Here is a 26,555-nt window from a genome sequence, read left to right as displayed (position 1 = left end):
TAGGCCACCGGAGGTGGTGGACCAGGAGTCTGCGGTGGGGGACGTTACCAACCTGGAGGACCTACCCATCCCGGCCGAGTGGCACGTGGAGGGAGGCCCGTCCAGGGAGGAATTCTGCCAGGGCCAGAGGGAGTGCCCTACCCTTGAGGGGCTGAGGCGACAGGCCGAAGCCCAGGCAGCAGGGAACGTTGAAGGGAACTACAGTGTTTACTGGGAGGATGGCCTCCTCTACAGTGAACCCAAGGCACCCCTACACGGATCGTCACGAGCCTTGGTAGTCCCTCAACGTTATCGAGCCTTCCTTCTGGAGTTGGCTCACGAGATACCATTGGCAGGACACTTGGGGCAAGACAAGACCTTCGCCCGTCTTGTCCCACACTTTTATTGGCCTCAGATGAAAGTGTCGTCCGATACCTACTGCCGGACATGTGTGTCTTGCCAAGCCAGTGGGAAAACAGGGGTGAAGCTGAAAGCTCCCCTGGAACCACTTCCTGTCGTTAGCACCCCCTTTGAAAGGGTGGGCATCGACATTGTGGGTCCATTAGATCCGCCAACTACAGCTGGTCACAGGTTTATCCTGGTTTTGGTGGATCATGCCACACGGTACCCAGAGGCAATACCTCTGAGGACCATAACAGCACCTGTTGTGGCAAGGGCCCTGATGGGAATCTTTACCCGAGTGGGTTTTCCCAAGGAAGTTGTGTCCGACAGGGGGACCAACTTCATGTCAGCGTATATGCGGGCAATGTGGAAGGAGTGTGGAGTGACATACCGGTTCACCACTCCTTACCACCCCCAGACAAATGGTCTGGTGGAAAGGTTTAACAAAACCTTGAAGGGCATGATCAGAAGTCTGCCTGAAAGCCTGCGGAGGAAATGGGACGTCCTCCTACCCTGTTTACTTTTTTCCTACAGGGAAGTGCCACAGAAGGGAGTGGGCTTCAGCCCCTTCGAGCTTCTGTATGGGCACCCTGTACGTGGACCTCTCAACCTGGTGAGAGACGGATGGGAAAGAACTCCCAGAAAGCTTCCCCAGGATGTGGTGAGCTACATGCTGGCCTTCCGGAGCCAAATGGCTAAGTTGTGGAAGCAAGCTTCTGACAACTTGGAAGCCAGCCAAGCAGTAATGAAGGCGTGGTATGACCACAATGCTCACCCGGTGGAGTTGGAGCCTGGCCAGAAAGTGTGGGTGATCGAACCGGGAGAGCTTAGTGCCCTCCAGGATCGCTGGTCAGGACCCTTTGAGGTGTTGGAGAAGAAGGGTAAGGCTACCTACTTGGTGGACCTGAAGACCCCTCGTCAGCCCCTGCGGGTGCTGCATGCCAACCGCCTCAAACCCCACCACGAGAGGCCCGAAGTCATCTTGATGATGGTGACTGACGGAGGAGAGGACGTGGAAAGCGAGCCTCTCCCTGATCTGTTTGCGTCTCAAGAGAAGGATGGGTCGGTGGAGGGAGTGATTCTCTCCCCATCTCTAACTCCTGAACAGCAGGAGGACTGTCGCCAGGTCCTGGGGCAGTACTCTTCGTTGTTCTCCCTTGTCCCGGGTAGGACTCACCTGTGCGTCCATGACGTGGACACAGGAGACAGCCCACCTGTGAAGTCCAAGATCTACCGGATGTCAGACAAGGTGAAGGCCAGCATTCATAGTGAAGTCACTAAGATGCTGGAGCTAGGAGTGATCGAACCTTCTAGCAGCCCCTGGTCCAGTCCGGTGGTGTTAGTACCAAAAGCTGCACCACCGGGTGCCCAACCAGAACTGAGGTTCTGTGTGGACTATCGAGGACTGAATTCAGTGACCAAAACTGATGCTCATCCGATCCCTAGGGCGGATGAATTGATTGACCGGCTGGGAGCTGCCCAATATCTAAGTACCTTTGACCTTACTTCAGGGTACTGGCAGATCTCTTTGACTGATGGAGCAAGGGAAAGGTCAGCCTTCTCCACGCCCAATGGCCACTACCAGTTCTGTGTGATGCCCTTTGGGCTCAAGAACGCACCTGCCACGTTTCAGCGCCTGGTAAACCAGATCCTCACCGGAATGGAGAGTTTCTCTGCTGCTTATCTGGATGACATAGCCGTCTTCAGTAACAGCTGGGAGGATCACTTGCGTCACCTGCAAGCTGTTCTCCAGGCCCTGAGACAAGCTGGATTGACGATCAAGGCCAGCAAGTGCCAGATCGGGCAGGGGTCGGTAGTGTACCTTGGACACTTGGTGGGTAGGGGAGCGGTGCAACCCCTCCAGGCGAAGATCGAGGCCATCATGGCCTGGGAACCCCCCAAGACACAGACTGAGGTCCGAGCATTTTTGGGCCTCACGGGATACTACCGCCGCTTCGTGAAGGGGTACGGTACCATCGTAGCCCCCCTCACGGAGCTCACGTCCAAGAAACAACCTCAACGGGTAGTCTGGACGGAGGCTTGTCAGCAAGCCTTTGAGAGATTGAAGAAAGCCATGTGCGAGGCCCCGGTCTTAAGGGCCCCAGACTTTTCCAAGGAGTTCATTGTCCAGACAGATGCATCAGAACATGGCATTGGGGCAGTGTTATCGCAGCTCAACGAAGAGGGTCTGGATCAACCCGTGGTCTTCCTATCCCGGAGACTACTTCCCAGGGAACAGAAGTGGAGTGCAATAGAGCGTGAAGCCTTTGCAGTGGTATGGGCTCTGAAGAAGTTGCGGCCATACCTGTTTGGCTCGCACTTCCTAGTTCAGACCGACCACAGACCCCTTCGTTGGCTGATGCAAATGAAGGGGGAGAATCCCAAGTTGTTGAGGTGGTCTATTTCCCTACAGGGGATGGACTTTCAGGTGGAACATCGGCCTGGAGTGGACCACGCCAATGCAGACGGTCTCTCAAGGTATTTCCGCCTTAGTGATGAGAACTCCCAAGGGGTTGGGTAGCTCTCCCCACTTTCAGCTGGGGGGGACGCGTGTTAGACCTGTCAGCCCTTTGGGTGGTCCCTCCTCATCATTATTTATTTTGTCCCACTTTTGCCTCAAACCCTGTTTGAATTTTTCCTTTTTGGGAACCACCAGACTTTTTAGTGTTGCTGCAGATTCAGGGAGCCATTTTACCTACCCCTGAAACTTCTGTCTGAGGGCCTGAAGCACAAAATGGTGGCCACCTGTGACATCACCAGCATCCACTGGAACCTACTAGCACCTTCCAGAACATTCCAGAACCCTGTGACAGTTGGAGGCGGTTTAGAATGTTGGGAAGCTAAGAGAGAGAGTTGGCAGTTGGAGCTGGCAGTTGGCACCTGACTGGTGAGGAGTGAGCAGCAAAAACGTGAAGGAGGAAGGAGTGAAGCAGCAGGGGTGGAAACTTGTGCCTGGAGTGGGGTCCATAAACCCACCCTTGATACTAGTCCCTACTGACGGAGCCCAGCCTAGAGCCCTGTGTGGGAAGAAGTCAGAAAAACCATCCTGAGGACCTGGACAGCCGGAACAGGCCTTAGAAACAAGAGAACAGCAAGATCCTGACCTGGAAGCTGGTTTCCCTGAAGTCTGACGTCGAGTAGCCTAAGACCTGGAGCCCGAGGTGGAGAAGCGGCGCTGACTGGAAAAGCAGACGTCGTACCCGGAGCCGCCAGAGGTCGAGAGAGGGCGCCGTCAGAGGTCGTGAGGAATACCAGAGGTCGAGGAGGAAGTCACCCGAGGTCGAGTGAGCGGCGTCATCGGAGGAGTGAAGTCTGCCCTCCGGAGTCGTCGGAGACCGAGGTGAAGTGTAACGGAGGTCGGGAGTGAGGATCGCACTCCGGAGTCGCCGGAACCTGTGGGAATCGTGCCGGAGGTCGGGAGTGAGGATCGCACTCCGGAGTCGCCGGAAATCTAAGGAGAGGAGCACCGGAGGTCGGGAGTGAGGATCGCACTCCGGAGCCGCCGGAAGTCGACATCGAGGCAAGGCCGGCCGACGTCATCGAATCCGAGGTCGCCATCGGACCGGAGCCGCCCGAAGTCGACATCGAGTAAAGACTGCCCGACGCCATCGAATCGGAGGTCGAGATCGAGCCGAGGCCGCCGACATCGAGACCGGAGCCGCCTACCGGCGTCGTCAAAGAACTGACATTGTGCCGAGGCCGCCGACGTCGATCTGGAACCGCCTCACGGCATCGACACGACTCCAGCGGCGTCGGAGCATCAGAAAAAGGGCAGTAAGTGGAGTAGAGGGCGCCTAAGGCCCTGTGGAGACCTGAGAGACTGCTCTAAGGGGCTAGGGAGGTGCTGGAACCAACCTGACTGTGCCAGGGGTGAACTGGGACTAATCTAGAGAGGTTGTGTGGAGAGAGAGAGCCAGGACTCTGGTATTTCCCCCTTTATCTACCTCAGTTTAGGCCTCAGCCTTGACCAAGCCAGGGAGTAGACACCCCCAAGCCTTCCACATCCCCACAAGCTGTGCCTGGGCCGAATCAGCCCTTAGGAATTCAAAAGTGATCTGATTCCATGAGTGTCACTGTCAGCTTTTAAGTATTTATTAGGGGCATTGTATTTATTGTATTTAACCTATTTATTGTTCCACTGTATTTATTGGTCCACAGTATTTATTGATGCACAATATTTATTGGTTACAGTATTTATTGCCTCAGAATATTTAATTGCCTGTCTGTATTGCACTTTTATTTATGCCGTCAGTATTTATGATCACCCCTATTTATTGAATCATTAAGCCAGTATTTATTTGTCCTGCACTTTCTAAAAAGTTTGTATATTGTGATTGTTATTTATTTTCTCCAATCAGCAACTAAGAGAAGAAGCAGATAAAGAAAGATATTTTCATAATTTTTACGGTGTAGAGTCGTTTTTGGAACGGATGCACGCATGGTTATTGTTTGGGTATGTTGTATGCTTAGCACGGAGCCTGATTCCTGACCACTCGAGCCAAGCTACCACAGTGTGTTCGGAAGACCACCACCACCCCTTCTAGTGTGGGAGTGGGGTTTTCCAACAGCTTTGAATTGGTAAAATACCAAACAACCCAACCTGAAATGAATAAATGAACCCATGGTTTGCTATCATTATAGCTTTTCAGAGAGGGTTAGTGTGGTATTCTGGATGTTAGAGCAATGCCTTGCATGTGTCATCTGGTATCTCTAGCTCATTGTTATGATGTAGGAATGTTCTAACTATTACCAAGGTTAGAGAATGTAATGGTTTGAAGGTGGGGGTTCTGGACCAGGGACAGTTGGAAGGAAAACTGTAATGCTGATGAGCTGGCTGTAGGATTGGATGGGTCCTGTTATCTTGGAATAAACCTGCTTATTTCCTATGGATCTCCTGACTCAAGTCATCTAATTTCATGTCAAGGAGATTCCTACATTGGCGTAGTCGGCAGCTGGACCAGAGAAGGACCCAACATCCACAACGTTCTGCTTTGACATTGAAACAAGGTACTCTGTTCTCTGTTTTAGGGGCTGGGAGCGTTCGCCGTGAGGTTTATATTTTGGGACTTTTGAAATCGTCACGGGCTCGCCTCTTGCTATTTTGTTTTTGAGGAAAGTTCAGTTTTTCAAGAAAACGCTTTAATTCAGAGAACTCTTCTCAAACTGAAAATCCCGAAGAAGCCTACCTTGAGGATGCGTAATTTTGTTGTGCAGAGTCTCCTTGTGTGCCTTTTCATGGTCTCCGGTGTTTAAGTACCTGTTCACGCGTCAGGTTACAGTTCGAGATCATTGCCTCAGGAGGAGCTCTTCAATCGACGATCGCCCAGTGCTTGTGATGACGTAGTGGAATCCTGCAAGGTGATTCGGTGAACCACTACAGTCATCATTAGTGTCTGCTAGCGTCATCTTCAGCGTGTTGGTCAGAGCGTTGACAACGGAGTCTTCAGACGTACGCGTGTCTCACTCGCCGCAGATTCGTCACGGGAGAGAGAGGCATGGTTAAAACGAAGTGTTTGTTTTCCTTCTCTCTCACGTTTGTGCATAGTAGGAATTTCAAGTAAGTGACTGCTTGTGTGCAGTAATTAAGGAGCCACGCTACAGGTTCAACTCGGGTGCAAACCGTCCTCAGTGCTTTCTCGTCAAGTTTTATTACGGTTTGAAAAACACTGTGAGCAGCGAATGCGTAAGCATTGTCATTCATGCTATGCAAGGACAATCAAGGTGATATGCTTCGTTCGCCTGTGGAGTAAAATTGAATGGATTCACTCGCTTTACACTGGGGTTTCTGTTGCTATTGCTTGTAATGTACATTCTTTCACTTTGCTATAAGTATTTTTGTTAAAATTGCAGAACTCAAGTAGTGTGCCATTCTTTGAGGGGATACTGCCATCTACTGTGCCGTTGGTGTACTTGTGTTTATAATTATTATATTATCTTGAGTGCAATGATTTACTATGGTAAATTCTCTCATTTAAAAAAAAAAGAAGAGGTAGAAGGAGCATCTTAGGTTTTAATTTCATGGTGTTTTATTAACATTCAACACGAATTGCAGGAACATTGGAGAGCATTATTTGACTTTGTATAACCATGCAGAATGTGAGTGCTCCTCCTTTTTTTTTATCAGAACCAGGTGAACCCACTATCAAATGGAAGAAGTGGAAAAAAGTATTTGAGCGATATGCTAAAGTATGTGGTAGTAATCTAGGTGCAGAGAGGAAGACTACTCTTCTCTTACATTGTCTCGGTTCGGAGGGACAAGATGTTTTTGATCATTTAGCTGATCTCTCGGCTGTTGAAAGCAGGGGACTAAATGAATATGAAGTTTGTATTAAAAAGTTGGATAATCATTATCTACCTAAAGTTAGCACAATAATAGAGCGTTATCAGTTCACCAAGAGGCTCCAAAATGAAGGTGAATCAGTTGAAGTTTATGTTACTCAGCTAAGGAAGCTTGCGTCTTCCTGTAGGTTTGACCAGCTATTGGAAGAGAGGATAAGGGATCAGTTTATGTTAGGATGCAACTTAGAGAAGGTTCGTGAAGAACTCTGGTTAAGAGATGAACCCTCTTTAGATGAGGTTTTGCAGGTTGCGAAAAGAATTTAACATTCCTTAAAGTGTGTAGACACCTTGAAAAATGATGTGAAAGTCTCTGTTCAAATTGTGAAAGAAGTGAATGGTAGTAAAAACATGTCTAAAGATGCTGATGCTGTTAAGAGTAAATCAAAAGCTTTCATTCCTAAATGCTTTAGGTGTGATAAACTTGGGTATTATGCGAATCACAAAAAATGTCCGGCGTTGAAGGCAACTTGTGTGAAATGCAAGCGCAAGGGTCATCTTGCGGTTGTGTGTAAAACTAAAAATTCTACCGGCAATGTCAAAATGGTTGAGACTGAGCTTCAGGAAGAGGACTTTGTATGTGGCCAAATTGTTGTATGAACCTATACCGCTGTGGGGGTATTTTGTAGGTTTGCTTGAATATGGTGGAAGATATCTATCAGGGAAGGTGTATGTCTCCAAGAAGGGCGACAGTATTATTAGCTGGTTCCATCAAGCAGATTTGGGGGTTATGTTAGATCCAGGGAGTTCCACTCCTATTATTCTAAAACAAAACATTCAAACTGTTTATCTGAAATCTGAGGATGGTGTTTTGGGTGACATCAAAAGAAAATTTCCAAAAGTATTTAGAGAGGGTTTAGGATGTCTTAAAGATTTTGAACTGAATATACTGCTACGTCCCAACTCTCAACCTTCGACTTGTAAAGTTAGGGGTGTTCCTTTAGAGTGAGGGATGAAATGAAGAAAGAATTAGACAAACTGAGAGAAGGGGGGATAATTGAGGAGGTCTCCAATACGGAGTGGCTTGCTCCGGTTGTCGCTGCACGCAAGGCGAATGGGTCTCTTCGTTTATGTGTGGATTTAAGACCGCTAAATAAGTGTGTGGTTGTTGATAAGTATCCACTGCCCAATATCTCAGAATTGCTCACGTTGCTAGGTGGTGCTAAAGTTTTCAGCACTATTGACTTATCATCAGCATATCACCAGATTGAGCTGGATATGTCTTCCAGGGATCTGACTTAATTTATCACACCGTTTGGGACTTTCAGATTTGTTAGCATGCCGTTTGGCTTGGTATCAGCGGCATCCATATTTCAGCGTGCCATGGAAAGAGTTCTTAAAGGGTGTGATGGGGTTTTTGTCTATCAAGATTACATTTTGGTATTTGCTAAGGATCATAGGGAGCATAGGAAGGTGGTTTTTGAGGTATTGAACAGACTGGAGGATGCCAACTTAACTATAAAATTAGAAACGTGTCATTTTGAAACCTCTTCTATTCATTATTTAGGGCACACAATTTCTGGTGCGGGTATCTCTCCTAAGCCTGATTTGGTTAATGCTATTTCTCGCATGCCACCTCCATCTTCAAGAGAGGAATTTATGACGTTTTTTGGAATGGCGGAGTGTTATAACAAGTTTGTAGAGGGATTTGCAGAACATTGCTTGAGCATGAGAGCGCTCTTGAGGAAAGGTGTGGAATTTAAATGGTCTCGTGAGTGTGATGAGGAATTTATTGGGCTCAAGGAAATCTCTGTAATGCACCTAATCTTAAGGGTTTTAGTCCTTCAAGAGTGTCTGTTGTAACTATGGATGCAAGTATAAAAGGGTTGGGTGCAGTGTTGCAACAGGAGGGTGAAAATGGTTTGGAAACCGTTACTTTCATTTCAAGAGGCCTTAAGGATACGGTGTCACGTTATTCCGTAATTGAGCGAGAGGCGCTTGCGGTATTTTGGGCTATCAGGAAATTGAAGAAGTTTTTATGGGGTACCAAATTTGTTGTTAAGTCAGATCACAAACCATTATGTGAGATTTTTGAGAAAAAGGTATTGACCAAGTTTTGGGAAGGATCAGTAAGTGGGTCATAGCTCTTCAGGAGTATGACTTTCAGATAAAGTACATTCCTGGTGTTGAGAACACAGTGGCTGATACTCTTTCTAGGTTGGTAGAGGGCTACAGTGTAGAGGAAGACACTGATGATTGGGCTGAGGGAGATTCGCATGTGTGTTTGGTCAATACTGGCATTATTGATGAGGATCAATGGCGGGAAAAATTATCTCAAGATCCAGTATTATCTGAGGTAATGAGTTTGATTCAGAGAGGGTGGTGTAAAAAGAAAGCTGGGTCAATTGAAGCTATGAAATTTTGGGGTGTGAAAGACGAATTAGGTGTGTGTAATGGTATTCTTTTATGTGGGACACGGTTGATACCTCCTTTAGAGATAAGGAAAGTACTGGTGGACATGGCTCATGAATTGCACTCTGGTATGTCTAGGACCAAGGAGCGACTTTGTTGTCAATATTGGTGGCCTGGTATGGACTTACAAATTGAGAGAATTATTAGAGATTGTTTGGTGTGTGCCGCAAGTGAAAAGTCGAAAGTTGTTAGGGTTCAACCCATGGTTATCAGGGAGCTTCCAAGTGGCCTGTGGAAAGAGGTAGCCCTGGATATTGTGGGTCCTATTCATTTCACTGGTCAACAGAGTTATATTTTTGTGCTGTAGGACTTATTCTCAAGGTGGCCTGAGATACAGTTCACTTCTGGTATAGAGACTGTTCATGTGATTCGATTTCTTGAAAATCTCTTGGCTAGAGAGGGATTCCCAGAGTCAATCTTAACGGATAATGGGGTACAGTTGGTCTCAAAAGAAATGGAGAAGTTTCTTAAGGATAGAGGCATAAAACATAAGAAGTGTTCATTATATCATCCAGAAACCAATGGGATGGTTGAAAGGTTCAACAGGGTGATTAAGGAGACGATCTCTTTAGCAAAAAGCTCTGGGAAAAACAAGTTCTAAAGAGAATTGAAGATTATCGGATGACTCCACACAGTTCAACGGGCCAGTCTCCTTTTGTTCTTTTTAAGGGGAGGGCTCCTTGTACTCAGGTTGAACCTTCATGGGTTCGACGTTTGGGTAATTCTGTGTGTGGTTCTTCTGGTGAGAAGAACAATGAAGGGTGGAGAAAAAAAGAGGAGAACAAGTGTCAATATAGGAAGGCAAACTTTGATGTAAGAAAATCAACCAAGCTTACGGAAGTCAAGGTTGGGGATCAGGTTGTTGTAAGACTTCCAGGTTCTAAAGTAAGATTCTCAAAACCTCAGCATGTTGTTAAAGTGTTTAATAATGCTGTTAGAACAAATGATCATAAGGTTTGGAACTTAGGAAGAATTTTTGTGTGTTCTGATTTTCGTGTGAAATCTGAGAATACCTTGAGAGAGGATATTGGCTTATCTGATTTCTCACGCAAATCTTCTAGGGTTCAAAGGAAACCGGAATATTTAAAAGACTATGTGTCATGATGTGTTGTGATTCTTTGCGGAAAATGTGTTTTGTAAAAGTTGCATACATGTTTATCCATTTCATGTTTTTTGGGGGGGGTTTTGTTATCGGAGGGGGTGTGTGGTATTCTGGATGTAAGAGCAATGCCTTGCATGTGTCATCTGGTATCTCTAGCTCATTGTTATGATGTAGGAATGTTCTAACTGTTACCAAGGTTAGATAATGTAATGGTTTGAAGGTGGGGGTTCTGGACCAGGGACGGTTGGAAGGAAAACTGTAATGCTGATGAGCTGGCTGTAGGATTGGATGGGTCCTGTTATCTTGGAATAAACCTGCTTATTTCCTATGGATCTCCTGACTCAAGTCATCTTATTTAATGTCCAGGAGATTCCTACAGTTAGCTTTGTCCAGACACCAGGGATTGTCATTTCAGATGTCATCAATGATGTCACTGACCATGTTATGAGTGATGTACTATGTGAGGTCAGGAACAGTGCATTGCTGGGGCGTAAGTTATTGTTAGCTAAGGTAACTATAAATGCTGAATTTCTATGGTTTGGTACAAATGAAATCTGAGCCTAACTATTATGTCCCTGTAACCTTTGGTTGTTTCAGTGAATTTCTAAAGCTTTTTTTTAAATTCAATTTCCTAACTATAACGTCCCTTTTACCTTTGGTTTTTTCAGTGAATTTCTGAAGTTTAAAAAAAATTCAATTTCCTCACTATAACGTCCCTGTAACCTCTGTGTTTTTCTGTGAATTCGTATGTTTTTTAATGTTATTTCCTAACTGTAACCTCTGAGAGTGAGTGTGTGAGTGAGTGCATGAGTGTCTCAGTGGGTGTGTGAGTGAGTTCATTAGTGTCTCACTGGCTGTGTGAGTGGGTGTGTGTCTCAGTGGGTCTGTGAGTGGGTGCATGAGTGTCTCACTGGGTGTGTGAGTGTCAGAATTGTTCTGTGAGTGGGTGCATGAGTATCTGAGTGGGTTCTGCTTGTTTTCTGCTTTTTTTCCTGCTCTCTTATGACCTTTATTATGCCTCTTTCTGCTCGTTTCTGACCTCTATTTTGCCTCTTTCTGCCTGTTTCTGTTATCTATTTTGCATCTTTCTGCTCATTGCTGACCTTTATTCTGCCTCTTTCTGCTCTTTTATGGCCTTTATTATGCCTCTTTCTGCTCGTTTCTCGCCTTTATCTTGCCAATTTTTTCTTGTTTCTCACCATTATTCTGCCTCTTTCTGCTGGTTTCTCTCCTTTATTCTGTCTCTTTCTGCTCATTGCTGCCCTTTATTCTGTCTCTTTCTGCTCCTTTATGTCCTTTATTTTGCCTCTTTCTGCTAATTTCTGATCACTATTTTACTTCTTTCTGCTTGTTGCTGACCTTTATTTTGCCTCTTACCGATCTCTGTTTTGCATTTCTAATCGTTTCTGACCTTTATTTTGCCTCTTTCTACTCGTATTTGATCTCTGTTTTGCCTCTTTCTGCTTGTTGCCTACTTTTAGTTTACCTCTTTCTGCTCATTTTGATCTCTATTTTGCTTCTTTCTGCGTGTTTCTGACCTCCATATTGCCTCTTTCAGCTTGTTTCCGACCTTTATTTTGCCTCTTTTTACTCATTTTTGACCTTTATTCTGCCTCTCTGCTTGTTTCTGACCTATATTTTGCGTCATTCTGCTAGCTTCTGATCTCTATTTTACTTCTTTCTGCGTGTTTCTGACCTTTATCTTGCCTCTTTCTGCTCATTGCTGACCTTTATTCTGCCTCTTTCTGCTCTTTTCTGACCTTTATTCTGCCTCTTTCTGCTTGTTTCTCAACTTTATCTTGGCAATTTCTGCTTGTTTCTCACCTTTATTTAGCTTATTTCTGTTTGTTTCTCACCTTTGTTCTGCCTATTTTTGCTCCTGTTTGACCTTTATTTTGCCTCTATCTTCTCTTGTCCATGGGACCGTTGTGGGCCACAGGCCCCTGTGGTCCCAACCGACTCTGAACCTCCTACAGGGGCCAGCATTGCTGCTGCAAGGAAGGAGCCGCTGGAAAGTTTTCCTGTGGATCCATGGCATCGTGTTTCCATGGCAAAAATTGAAAAGTGCTTTTTGCCGTGGCGGGGTCCCTCTGGGACTCCAAGACCAAGGCTTAGGGGTCAGGGTAGTCCTACCCTTCCCCCTATTCAATTTTTGTATTTAAAGGTTTTTTGTGGAAATCGGCTGAAGCCGAGTCCCAAGATGGCTGCCATAACTTTCTGGTTGAAGTATTGGCAGCCAATCGGATTTCAGCACAGGACTGTTGGATCCTCGGAGGATCTGCGTCCCTATATATCTAATTTTGAATTTCTTTTAATATCTCAAAAACTACTGAATGGATTTACACCAATTCACAGAAAGGTCGCTTTCTGAACCAACAGTTATCTGTCTACAAAATTTGGTGTGATTCTGTTCAGCAGTTCGAGCTGTAGTCATGTCTAACATCCCTATTAGAATTTGCATGGGAAAAAAACATTATGGGACCCCCCTTTTTCTCGTCCCCCACTGACAGATCACCCCAAAATTTTCAAGACCGCAGCTAAAGTAAAAACCATACAAATGTTGAACATTTTGTGAGGATTCTTCAAACGTCACCAAAGTCAAAGTTATTGGCAAAACAGAAAACACTATTCCTATGTAAACAACGTCCAAACTATAACAACTTACTGGTGACCACCATTAGGTAATAAATATATATATTATTATATCTAGTGGCGGTTGCCACTCGGCAGTTATAGTTAGGACCTATTTAACATAGGAAGAGTGTTTTTTGTTTTGCTAATCACTTTGGCACCATTTGACAAATCCTCACAAAAGTTCCAAAACTAGTTTGCCACTCACTTCAAGCTGTTGTTTGGAAAGTTTCGGGGTGATTAGTCAAGCAAGGGCTGAGAAAAGGGGGAGTCCCTAATGCAATTTTGTATAGGGATTTTAGACACAACTACAGTCCGTACAGCTGGACGGAATTACAGCAAATTTGGCAAAAAGCTAAATCTTGTTCCAAAAAGCGCCCTTTTTAGGTCTCGGCTGGCGTTGGAGTGCGCATGCGCTCCTCGCCTCGAGACTTATAGTGATCAAGTCAGTTTTAGAAAAGGGCTTCAAGCCCCGCCCCTTATTCCCATTGGCTTGCGTCACCGTTTATGTTAAACGGTGCGCCGCTATTGGAAATAAGGTGCCATGGGTGCCTCCTTTTGGCTTTTTAGTCCGTCCCCTCCGGACACAGTAGCCTGCTTTACATGTGCCGTGAAGACTTTTCTTATCTGCTTGTTTATTTAACAAGCAGATAAGAAATGTCTTTACAACAGGCACGGAGCTCTCAGGCGCACAGGGAGGACAAGGCAATGCTTCAGTTAGACCCACCCCATCCCAGCTTTCCAGATCTGGTTACAGAAAGTTTTAAGTCGCCGATATCACAAAGCCGTTGTTATTTTATTAAAGTAATACAAGATAAGAAAAACTGCATTCCAGACACACATCACATCCTTTCACATGTAGGCCTTCAAAATAAAAATCACTTTCTCAGTTGTCGCTCTAGAGGTAGGTCTCGCATGAGCAGGATCACAACACAGAGCTCCCCCTCTCCCCCCCCCCCCCTCCCAATGCCTGGTCTGTGTAACATCAGGAGCATGGTGTCTGGATCCAGTTAGTGAGGGAGCCCGGAGTCTGCACCACACGTGCACAGAGTGGAGTCCACCACCCACACCGACGTGCAGATACCTAAACACGAAGGACGGCCTCTCCCGGCCACAAGACTAAACCACAGGGCACGTGGATGCACTAATGAGCAGCGGGTGCAAATCAAAGCCACACGGTGTGGGTGTGTGGCGAGAGCAAGCCAACCACGTGTATGAACTGACTGGTACTACAGGAGGCCACAGGACAGATGGTGACCCACAGAGGCGAGAGACACATCACTGCTCGAGCCTGCACCCACTGGTGCAACAGCAAACCACAGGGAGGATGGTAACCAACTCAGATGCACAAGAGAGTCACCGCTAGTGTCTGCACAAACTGGTGCCACAGCAAACCACAGGACAGATCGCAAACCCACTGAGAGGCGAGAGAGAGAGTCACTGCTCGTGCCTGCGCCGACTGGTGCCACAGAACACCACAGGAGAGATGGTGACCAACTGAGAGGCGAGAGCGAGTCACTGTTTGTGTGTGCACCGACAGGTGCCACAGCAAACCACAGGACAGATGGTGCCCAATGAGAGGCGGGAGAGAGAGTCACTACTCTCTACTACTCACTCCCTACTACTCACTCTCTACTACTCTCCTACTCACTCCCTACTACTCACTCTCTACTACTCTCTACTACTCTCTCTCTACTACTCTCTACTACTCACTCACTACTACTCACTCTCTACTCTCTACTACTCTCTCTCTACTACTCTGTACTATTCCACTACTCTCTACTACTCACTCTCTACTACTTTCTCTGCTACTCTCTCTCTACTACTCACTCTCTACTACTCACTCTCTACTACTCACTCTCTACTACCCTCTACTCTCTACTACTCTACTACTGTCTCTCTACTACTCTGTCTCTACTACTCACTCTCTACTACTCTCTCTACTACTCTCTCTACTACTCTCTACTCTACTACTCTCTACTACTCACTCTCTACTACTCACTCTCTACTACTCTCTACTCTCTACTACTCTCTACTACTCGCTCTCTACTACTCGCTCTCTACTACTCGCTCTCTACTACTCGCTCTCTACTACTCACTCTCTACTACTCTCTACTCTCTACTACTCTCTACTACTCGCTCACTACTACTCACTCTCTACTACTCTCTCTCTACTACTCCCTCTCTACTGCTCTCTACTACTCACTCACTACTACTCACTCTCTACTACTCTCTACTACTCTCTCTCTACTACTCTACTACTCTATACTACTCACTACTACTCACTTTCTACTCACTCTCTACTACTCACTCTCTACTACTCTCTACTACTCTACACTCTACTACTCACTCTCTATTACTATCTACTACTCACTCTCTACTACTATCTACTACTCACTCTCTACTACTCAACTCTACTACTCTCTACTGCTCACTCACTACTACTCACTCTCTACTATCTCTCTACTAAACTCTCTCTACTACTCACTCTCTACTACTCTCTACTACTCCCTCCCTACTACTCTCAACTCTCTACTACTCTCTACTACTCACTCTCTACTACTATCTACTACTCACTCTCTACTCACTCTCTACTACTCTACTACTCACTCTCTACTACTCTTTACTCTCTACTACCTACTTTCTACTACTCACTCTCTACTACTCACTCTCTACTACTCTCTACTACTCTACACTCTACTACTCACTCTCTATTACTATCTACTACTCACTCTCTACTACTATCTACTACTCACTCTCTACTACTCAACTCTACTACTCTCTACTGCTCACTCACTACTACTCACTCTCTACTATCTCTCTACTAAACTCTCTCTACTACTCACTCTCTACTACTCTCTACTACTCCCTCCCTACTACTGCTCACTCACTACTACTCTCTACTACTCACTCTCTACTACTCTCTACCACTCACTCTCTACCACTCTCTACTACTCACGCTCTACTACTCTTTACTCACTCTCTACTCTCTACTCACTCTCTACTACTCTCTACTACTCACTCTCTACTACTCTCTACCACTCACTCTCAACCACTCACTCTCAACCACTCACTCTCTACTACTCCCTCTCTACTACTCTCTACTACTCACTCTACCACTCTCTACTCACTCTCTACTACTCTCTACTCACTCTCTACTACTCTCTACTCTCTAATCACACTCTACTACTCTCTACTCTCTAATCACTCTCTACTCACTCTATTACTATCTACTACTCTTTACTACTCACTCTCTACTATTCACTCTCTACTACTCACTCTACTACTCTCTACTATTTTTTACTACTCACTCTCTACTACTCACTCTACTACTCTCTACTCTCTACTCACTCTCTACTACTCACTCTACTACTCTCTGCTACTCTCTACCACTCACTCTCTACTACTCTCTACTCTCTACTACTCATTCTCTACTACTCACTCTACTACTCTCTACTACTTACTCTCTACTCTCTACTACTCACTCTCTACTACTCATTCTCTACTCTCTATCTCTCTCTACCTCCCTCTACCTTTCCCTCTACCTCTCCCTCTCTCTCTCTATCACTCTCTACCTCTTTCTACCTCTCTGTACCATTCTCTACCTCTCTCTACCATTCTCTACCTCTCTACCTCTACCTCTCTCTACCTCTCTCTACGCGCACACATATGCACATATATATATATGTATACATATGCATTTATATATGTATGTGTATATATTTACATACATACATATATATAATACATCTGCATATCTATATAAATACAAATAAAAATGCATGCATACATATACATATAAAGCGATACCAAAGGGGATGATGGATGGAGCGTTGGAGCAAATCAAACACTCTCCCCCAGTCAACTGATCTGGGTTTAATCCATCATCATTCTTTAGCTCACTCTACCACCCCAGTTCAGACATGGCCGTATGCAAATCAGTCTGACCCTGTGCCTCATGGGAACAGTCCAGCCCGAACTGCCAAGCCATGTATATTCCAATTCCCAGGTAATTTTAATCTCACTACAACTTTTCCTACCAACTCATCAATTGAACAGGGACCAACAAAATCGGGAGAAAACTTAGGATAGGAACAAGGGTTGACTAGATTTGTTGAGGACAACCAAGCTAAATCACCCACAGATGAAGGTACCAGAATCAAGCATGACATCTTGTTGATCTGAGGATCAAGTGTTAAGATCGCATCTAAATTAAAGCCAAGATTGGTTACAGTTGCCGGTTATGCATAACCCTGTCTGACCCACTTTAAAACACTCAATGATTGAGATATTGTGCCCTACTACAGAAGACAGGTGCTTCAAGTAAATCCTCTAATCCCAACACTTTTCAAAATGCCCCTCTCTGCTCCATAAAGCAACCGCCTCATATCCTTGATCACTTCCTCTGCTGCTTGCCTTCCTATAAGCATCAAATCCTGCCCCTGTAACAACTGCCAGCCCCTATCTCGCTGCTCCCACACATCATTAACACCACAGAAATGTATTATGTCAACATCTATACAACTGCCTTTCACGAGTCACAACTTTGTATTTGTTGCCAAGATATTCCAGTAGATTCATGTGCCTGCTGCAGAGTGCTGTTCCTAATCTCCATACTTTAAAGATGTAGTTCAAAATGCGTCACCATCCTTTTACTGTAATTTGTAGCAATCTATCCCATGAAAATGTGTTGCTGTGTTTTTTGCAGCCCATGAACAAAAAGAGGAGTCGGATGACAGAAAGGAGTCTTGGTTTGAACGATACCAAACTGATGCATGCATTTGGAAGGATCCCATTAATATCATTTTCCCGTGCAGGGTTCTGTTATGTTAAATGGCAGGAGATGCTTGGATTTGGTTTCAGCTCTCATCTAGACTTGTCCAGATTGTGGTAAGTATTACTTAAGCATTCATTTGGCAAATTATGATGTAGACTGATAAATCTACTTACCTTTCCTTTTTATTTGAATGACTGACTGTTGTTTCTGAGTTCAAACCAGTCACAACTGTCCCTTCTTTATTTTTAATGCTAGAAGAGGAGCATCATTCAACAACAACAAAAAATTGGGAAAGCCAATTGGGCTCCTCTACGTGAGAGCTTTTGGCTTCATCAATGTGTTCCAGCCATGTTTTATGGCAGTGCTGCTGCTATGCTGCGTGACTGAAAGTAAACAAAAAAAAAGTAATAATAACACGTCATAGCGCTGCTAAACAACATGGATAAGGCATTGACAAACCCAACAGCAATCACATGGTTGAGACCTATTGGCTTTGCCAATACTTATTTATTATTACTGTCTTGCCTGATGATGGAGTATGTGAGGCACAAGAGCTCATCTAGGATTGAGCAAAAGATTTAATCTAACCAAATTTTGGTCAGGAAACAAATGTTGTGTTAGAGGATTCCCATCGGTCCAATATTTGACCTCTGTGTTTGACCGCAATCTTGCTTTGCAGAATAATGATATATTGTTATTATTTGTGACGGGCGGTGAGAAGGAGTGATCACTTTAGGTCTTCAGGGAATTCATTTTTAAAGGGAAATGCAGGAGAAGAGTCTTGTTAGACAGCGTTGACTTTGTTTCTGAAGGGAGAACAGAGGACTGAAGAGGTTGAGAAAAACATGAGACACGCCAGTAGATGGGAGATCACCTGCTAACTCTTCATGGTGCGGGTCAAAATAGGCAGTGTGGCTGTTAGCTGGCACCACCCAGGAACGGATAGGCACATTCTGGCTTGCCTTTGGTGTGTTCCTGGTGTTGCCTTGCAGCGCATGCATTTAAATATGAGTCAGAATGGCTGCACGTTAGCGTGAAGAAAGGCTAGTGTGCTAATTGTGATAGCCAAGCCTGCCAATCTTCCCAAGATGGCGACATTCATGCTAAACAAAATATTTTGCTCCCAGGGGGCTTGGCAAAATTAAATCCGACTGGCCAGCAGAAGAAACCTAACAGATATCAAGTATGTGACCTAGGCAGAAATCTCCAACGCTTTCTTAATGCCCACGTACTCTGATTTAGAGAGTGCAAATGCAAACGAATAAAAGGTAAAACAGACATTGAGTTAAACATCTGTTAAAAGGAGGAATCAATTTAAAGATGAGAAATGTATTTTTAATGTTTGCAAACAAACCAGCAAACAGCAAAGAAACAGAATAACTGGTAGTAGCAATAATGCTTACCAAATGCTAGGGTAGTCTGACAATTTCCTTCAAAAAGTATTGGGCCAGTTCTGTATCTGTTGGTAATCCTTTTTAAGGAAATTAAATGTTCAAGTTTGTAGAAATCATCCACAGTTAACCAAAGCCCTGTGCATCTTTGAGACTCTGGCAGTTCCACAAAGATGTTACTCACTAGGTGGTAACTGTTCCTACAAAGAAAAAGACAGACCACCTACTCTGGTTGAGGGGATATAGAGGTGGTCTCTCTAGAGGGGATTCAGTTAGTGATTGGCAATAAGCTGCATAACCCTCGTCTGAAGATATTTTTTCAAGAGAATGAGCGCAGATGCGAAAAACCTCCTTCAATTACTGGAATGTTTGTTCTTGCACCTGCCCCTACAAGCAGGGGTTCTTTTTTTTAGTTAGTTCAGTGATGGGTTTTACAGTTTGGAAGAGTTGTCAATAAAATGCCTGTAGACGTTTGCACAACCCAAAAACATTTTAATCTGTTTTACCATAGTTGGGCCTAGCCACTCTAGCACAGCTCTCACCTTACTCAGGTCCATTTGAATGCCTTTATCTAAAATGATAAATCTAAAGAAAGATAACGTTTTCACTTCACAAATGCTTTATTGTGCAGTTACATATAGGGAAAGTTTTCTTAGACTAGGAAGGACTTCTCTCCTATGTTCTATGTGGTTGCCTGGTGTTCTTGAGAATACCAAGTAGATAACGACATATATACTAAGTAAATCTGAGAAAACATCATTAGTTAAGTGTTGAGACAATGCAGGAGTATTGCATAGTCCAAATAGCATTACTAAATACTCATAGTGTCCGTACTCTGCATCAAATGCTGTATTACATTCACCCTCTTCTTTAATTCGGATGAGATTATAGGCGCCTCTCAGATCATGTTTTGAGAATATCTTGGCATCTTTTACCTGTTCTAAGAAGATGGAAATGAGGGCTTAAGCAAAAAAGTCCGTACTTATCTCATCAAATGCTCTTAATCAGCAATCTTTCTTGCAGTCATCTGAATCCATCACAATACGCCCTTCCTTTCCATCTTTGAAGGGATGGTGGGCGCATAGTCATAAGAGCCAAAGCCTACGAGAAAAATAGGGCAGGCAATGACATCAAAATTTAAGAGGCTCATTGTGATAGTTTCCATTGCCATTAATGAACATTGTGTTTCCTTTTGCAAATCTCCTGAGAAAAGAGGTTGACATCACTCACTGTCTTTGAGACAAGAGGAATGTTGTTATTCTTGCAGAAATTGTAATCAATAAAACACCCTGAGGCCTAACAATCAATCATAGCCATCGCATCTACAGGTCCTTAACATGAGGCAATCACCATCTTAATGTAAAAAAGGATCTGTCTGTGGCAAACACTACAGGAGGTAGTATGCTCACCTGGGATTTGCTTTTTAAGAATGAGCAATCCAATTTCCCTGCAATGAGGAACATGAACAAAATGTCCTTTACTGCTGCATTGCAAAGAAAGGCCTTCTCTTCTCTCTTTCTTCTCTAATCAAAGATTTTCTTAATGACACATGCTGCATGTGTTCTTCTCCAAACACTTCTAGACGTATTTCACTGATTAAAGCTGGGTACAATTGTTTCACTCATCATATCTCTTTTAGTTGATGACTTTGTTGCAGAGTTAGATCACTAAGGGCTTCATACATGACAGGCTGATTGACGACCAAAGATATGGTATCCTTGATGTCTTTGGAGAGCCCGTTATAAAAGTCTGAGGCCGCAGACTTGTCAGTCGATTTCACTTCACCATGAAGTTGCTGTAAATTACTAATGTAATATATCAATTCATGATTCCTTTGATGATGAGTGAGTAGCCTGATTGCTCTGTTTGACTCTTGTAGAGAACATGTGCAAAATGATCTAAAATTGTTGCAATTGACATTATTTCGGGATATTGTTATTAATTAATGAGTAGCCCATGCTAAAGCTTTCTTTGTTAAATGTGATAGAATAAATGCCACCTTAGATGTTTCTGTAAAAAATGCTTGAGGTTGAAGCAAAAAAGTAATTTGCATTATGCCATTAGGCCGCAAATCTGTCTGAATCTCTATCAAAATTTCCTGAGAAGCCAAAATGGTATTGACATTGAGGGATTCACCATGAAACTTGAAAAGGCTGCAGGATTGGATTGTGAAGGATGACTGCCAACCTTGTTGGTGGCACTCGTGTTACAAGATACTGGGTTTTCTATTCGAACTCCAGTTTCATTACTCTTGTTCAGTAAAACTATTTTTTCTTGTCTACCAATATCTAAATATTCTTGAATTTTATAAATTGCTTGTACAATTGTTTGGATGAAATTAGGAACAAAATCCTTCATTTAGTGGACCTCGCAAACTGTTCTGGTGATAAGGAAGCAAGTGTTTGGATTTCAATGCTAGTCCCCAAGCCTCCACCCTCAGAGAGACGGATGGCTGTGTGTATAGTCAAGACTCAGCGACCTCGCTATCTATTCGGGTAAAGTGGGGCAAGGGTTTAAGAAGGAGAGAGAAATACATGAGGCAGTTCTGTATCAAAGGCAAAGTAATGCCTGGACCTGGAACACCCTCCCCACCCGCCTACGGCAGACCCAAGACCTGCTGACCTTCAGAAGGGTGCTCAAGACCTGGCTCTTCGAGCAGTAGCAGCACCCCCCACCCCCAGCGCCTTGAGACCCTCACGGGTAAGTAGTGCACTTTACAAATGCTATGATTGATTGATTGATTGAATGTGGTGTCTCAAGTATGCATGTCTCAGCAGTCATGGACATTAAGCTCACACACCTCAGCTCAGTACAGCCTAACAGGATGATATATAAGATGTGAAAGTCACAGATGCAATTGTATTATAGATCCACACACACAGTACTCCATCCCAGGATTTAACAGGATCTTCATGACGGCATGTGTATAATGAGACATGGATTACCAGTTTACCTCCTGCTACCCGGAGATCCTGAAAACTGCATCAAACGATATGCAGGTGTGTGGATGTTATGTAGCCACAGGAATGGGAAGTACTTGAATTGACAGAGTGATAGCTCTTTCTCAATTCTGTGGGTGGTAGTGCATGGCCGTTCTTAGTTGATGGCAGGCCCGGTTCTAGCGGGTGGGCCGGGTGGGCCAGGCCCACCCAAACAGGAGCCTTGGCCCTCTCAGTGAGGGCTTGAAGGCAGGGGCGCAACGCCATTTGGCTCAGAGTGCTTCAAACCCCAGTCGTGTGTGTCAGCCCAGGCTGAGACAGCTTCCTGGGCGCGCACACACACACACACACACAGTTTTTGAGATTATCGCAGCCGCACCTGAGTACTTCACAGGTCTTTAAAAGACCGTTTACATGTTAATGAGGCTTTGTTTATTTTTTCACCCCTTCATCTCCACATGGCGAAAGGGACAAATCCTTTCTTTGACAAAGGTAACCTTTGCCTACTGCGTGGATATTTATTTTTCTGTGCAGTGCAGGAGAAAAGAAGTTTGTTTATTCCTATTCACCTTTCCTGACCCCTGCACCAGCTTATCACATCAGGCTGTGACACAAAGGTTGACTAATGGAGTAAGTAAGAGAATGTGTTACTATTTGTTTTTCGGTTTAAAATGTGCACAGGACCAGCAGGACACATACTTCGTGTGTGCTTCATTTAAACAGTTTTTATCATTATCATGCCCGATGCAGGACAACAATAAGACAATACAAAATGCCCAGATAACTCCGGTGATTAATGATCCTGCTGGAGAGCAATCATTTGTCTGTTAGTAGTTTTTAAATGTAGATGAACTGTAGTTTATATGGAAGCTCAGTGGGTTACTGCCTTTGTCACAGAGATCCTTGTGTTACTTGCAGTTCAGAAGTTACAATCCTAACATAGGACAGTGACCAAAGAACTGTCATCACAGAGCTGCATACAAACATGAATGGTATAGTTAGAACTTCACTTTTTTTGTTTTGTGATATAGTTAGAACTTCCTCAGTCTTTCATTATTCTAATGTTGCTAAAATGAGTATGTTTGGGCAGATATACATTTTTATCAGTGAAGCTGACCCCCATGGAGTACTCTTTAAATCCTAAGGTTGTGTTTCCCCAGACCAAACCCTCTTAAAATGCCCACCAGTATGGATGACATGTGATTCATACACCTTGTAATCCTCATTGGTTTATGTGACATTCCCTGTAGACTGATTTATATACTTGTATGATTCATTGTCTCTGTATAATGTGTGCGTGGTGTAAACTACTGATACACACTACACTGATATGAGTTGCGCTATACAACAAATGAAATGCATATGAGAGAGGGGCTATGTAAAGATTAGGGGCACTGTTGGAGGGTGGCAGTGAGGGAATCTGAGGAGGAGGTAGTGGGAGGGGCTATGGAGCGATGAGGGGCACTGTTGGAGGGTGGCAGTGAGGGAATCCGAGGAAGAGGTCATGGGGTGGAGGGGGGAGCTAGGGAGAGACAAGGGGCACTGGTGGAGGGTGGTAGTGAGGGAGTCTGAGGAGGAGGTCATGAGGGGCAGGAGCTACAGAGAGATGAGGGGCACTGGTGGAGGGTGGCAGTGAGGGAATCCGAGGAGGAGGTCACGAGGGGGAGGGGCTATGGGGAGATGAGGGGCACTTGTGGCGTGTGGCAGTGAGGGAATCCGAGGAAGAGGTCAATAGGGGGGGCCATGGAGGGATGAGGGGCACTGTTGGAAGGTGGTAGTAAAGGTAGTTACGGAGAAAGAGGTTATTGGTGTGGCGCCAAAAAAGACTTTCGCATCAGCGCTAAACCCGCTCCCTGTCATGGCCTTTCTGTTTTTGTTTATTTAATTAGCAGTCGGGTCATAAGGGCTACTGTGGAACTAATTATTTATTTTTACGGCTATATTCAATGTTTTAAGTTTGAAGGTGATTTTACTAATGTTTTAACTGGGAAAAATGAAAGTGGAGCCCGATAATGCCTGATTTGGGGCTGGGACCCAAGGTCAGCTGTGAGATAAGGTGCACTGGAGAGGAGTAGTGGATAATCAAGCCTGTAAGGGAGTGCGTTGCAGAGTCCGGGATCAGGTGGAGGTAGTAATGAAGAGGGATTCTCCCTGAAGGCTCGCACAGAGGGAGCCCGAGAAGTGTCAGTTTCCTGATACTCCCACCTCAGAAACCTCCTCTTCCCATCAAAGGAACATTACATAGAAAAAACACTTTTTGAGAGTGATAATATTTAGAAAGAGATTTGGAAAAGAGAGCGTTTTACTGGGCCTTGTAAAACTAAGAAGAGAAAAAGGAAGGCCCTGAAGCAGGCCTGCCTAGACATATATGCGACAAATCGAGCCCGCAGTGGCCCACCCAAATGCACCCTTGGCCCACCCAAATAAAAATTCCTGGAGCCGGGCCTGGTTGATGGAATGATTTGCCTGGTTAATTCCAATAACGAACCAGACTCATTTCTGCTAACAAGTTATGGGACCCACTGCAAAAGTCAGTTTGGCATTTCACAATGGTTTATTATTATTATTATTATTATTAAATTATTATATCTAAATCTTGGGTGGCTTAGTTGTGTTAAAATTGTTGTCAATGGAGGCCAGCTCACCCTCGAGGTCTACGTGCCTCTGATTCCCTACCATAGATAGCATCCAGCGCTATTGCATTTAGAAGGACTTGAGTACACCAGATGAAGATGCCGGCAAGTTCGTACTGCAGCTGAACACAATTTTGACACACAGTAAATACCAGAATTTAGGACATCATCTGACGAACAGAGCTGCTTGGGGGAGGACGACAAAGGTGCAGGCAAGGATGGTAAGTGGATGGACTACAAACGATAAGCAATATAGCTAAGCAGAGAAAATTATTCATAATAAAAGCAAAGATGAATTTATATACACAAAGTTTGTGGTTTATGATATTTATTGAAGGATTCTGTAATCCAATTATTTTGTTTGTATAACATGCATAGGATCATATCCATTTGATTTTTTTAAATGATTTTCAAAATAAATCTTTTAAATTCTTAATTCTTGAGTGCCTATACTATTTGAAGTACATATACACATAAAATAAGGACGAAAATGGGAATCGTATATTGGTCTTGCTCAGCTTCTTATAAAAGACCACTAACAACACTGTGGTAGCATCAGATTGCTTTTTCATATCTCTACTGTAAGTCAAGCCTCTGAACTACACCTTGATACATTCCCTGCCTGTCAAATCATGGTTTAAAGTGTCCCTGGATGAGATATATTTTCTCTTGTTAGATCATCCATATTGCTGCACCGCCTGTTCAGTGTTAAATCTATCCCTCGTTACTCTGATTGTGGTTGTGCTGATTAGACTCATCTTGCATTGCTGACTCTATTAACTAACTTGCATCCTCCCCTGCTCATGATGTCAAACAACTATAAAACAAGCATTGGCAAAGCAAATAGGCTTCAATGTTTTTTAAAATGCTGTTCAGTATCAGCAAAAAAATGTTTTGCTGCATTGCTGAACAGCACATGCAAAAAAATATTTTTTTAATTTCAATAGTGTTTAAGCAGCATGGGTCATGATGCATGCACATGAATGTGTCATGACCCTACAGTGGCCACAGTGTCAGCACATATGTATCAGTGGTTATGCATCAGCACTTTTGCGGAACATTCACAATTATATGGCAGACATTTGTTTTTTTGTTTAGTTTTCCATTCCAAGATGGCAGAAGCTAATACTGGAACAGTAAATTAAAAAAATATAAAAAGTGCTATAAAAAAAAAAAATTAGGACGGCGCACCCTAGCAGCAGTTTGCAGCTGCACGGTCCTGCAAAGAAAATGGAAACATGTTTTAAATGAATGAGACTGGTAGAGGGGCAGAGGGGGAATCAATGGTAGGGAAGCATGAAAATGACTGAGGACAAGTGGTGGGTGCAGCGGGTAGTATGGGTGGAGAGCAAAGGAAAACGTTTACATGTCTCAAATTCGGCACTGCTTATATCTAACATCATCTACTCTTACATCAATCTTCATCCAACACCAAGCATGTCTCCTTCCTACACCATTGATGAGCACACTGACACCAGTCAGTGAACAACATCACCAACATTCCGTTTGATACCCAGTCAGTTACTTATGGTAAGTATCGATACCTCTACAATTCATGTTACGACTAAATCTGTCTTTCCAACATTAAGAGACACACTCCAAAAACATCACTCTTCTAATGTTTTTCCTCCTGAGTCTCTTGGCACCCATGGAACCCCTCCTGTATCACCTAACACTGTCCTTGTTAATAAACCAATCGTTCCCTTTCTACACCAATCACTACTGTCTCCTCCTTTCCTTGCCTTTCACTTCACCCATCCTGTGAAGACCCTTCCTGTATATCCCCACCAATGGACACCTGTTAATGGGGGTTTGCAGCACTACGTCAAAAATAAATGTAATCTATGATGCTATATCCAATTTACAGAACACAGTCTCTTGCTTGTTTTTCAAGGAGGCCTCTGGTCCCTGTACCAGCTCCCCTCTTGCTGCCCGCACAACAGGTCTCCCGAC

General features: G+C 44.2%; 1 long non-coding RNA gene across 1 annotated transcript in view; it reads left to right on the top strand.

The window, feature by feature from the left end:
• The window catches only part of LOC146856245 (uncharacterized), a 109,836-nt gene extending 84,069 nt beyond the window's left edge, over nucleotides 1-25,767 (top strand). The window contains exons 3-4 of the long non-coding RNA XR_014981449.1: nucleotides 17,571-17,752; nucleotides 24,651-25,767. This is a non-coding gene — a long non-coding RNA (uncharacterized LOC146856245). The remainder of the gene's footprint in view (nucleotides 1-17,570; nucleotides 17,753-24,650) is intronic.
• The last annotated feature ends 788 nt before the right edge of the window (nucleotides 25,768-26,555 follow it).

Source organism: Triturus cristatus, chromosome 4_1, assembly GCF_964204655.1.
Source record: "Triturus cristatus chromosome 4_1, aTriCri1.1, whole genome shotgun sequence".
Taxonomy (NCBI): Eukaryota; Metazoa; Chordata; class Amphibia; order Caudata; family Salamandridae; genus Triturus; species Triturus cristatus.
This window is presented reverse-complemented; position numbering and strand designations above follow the sequence as displayed.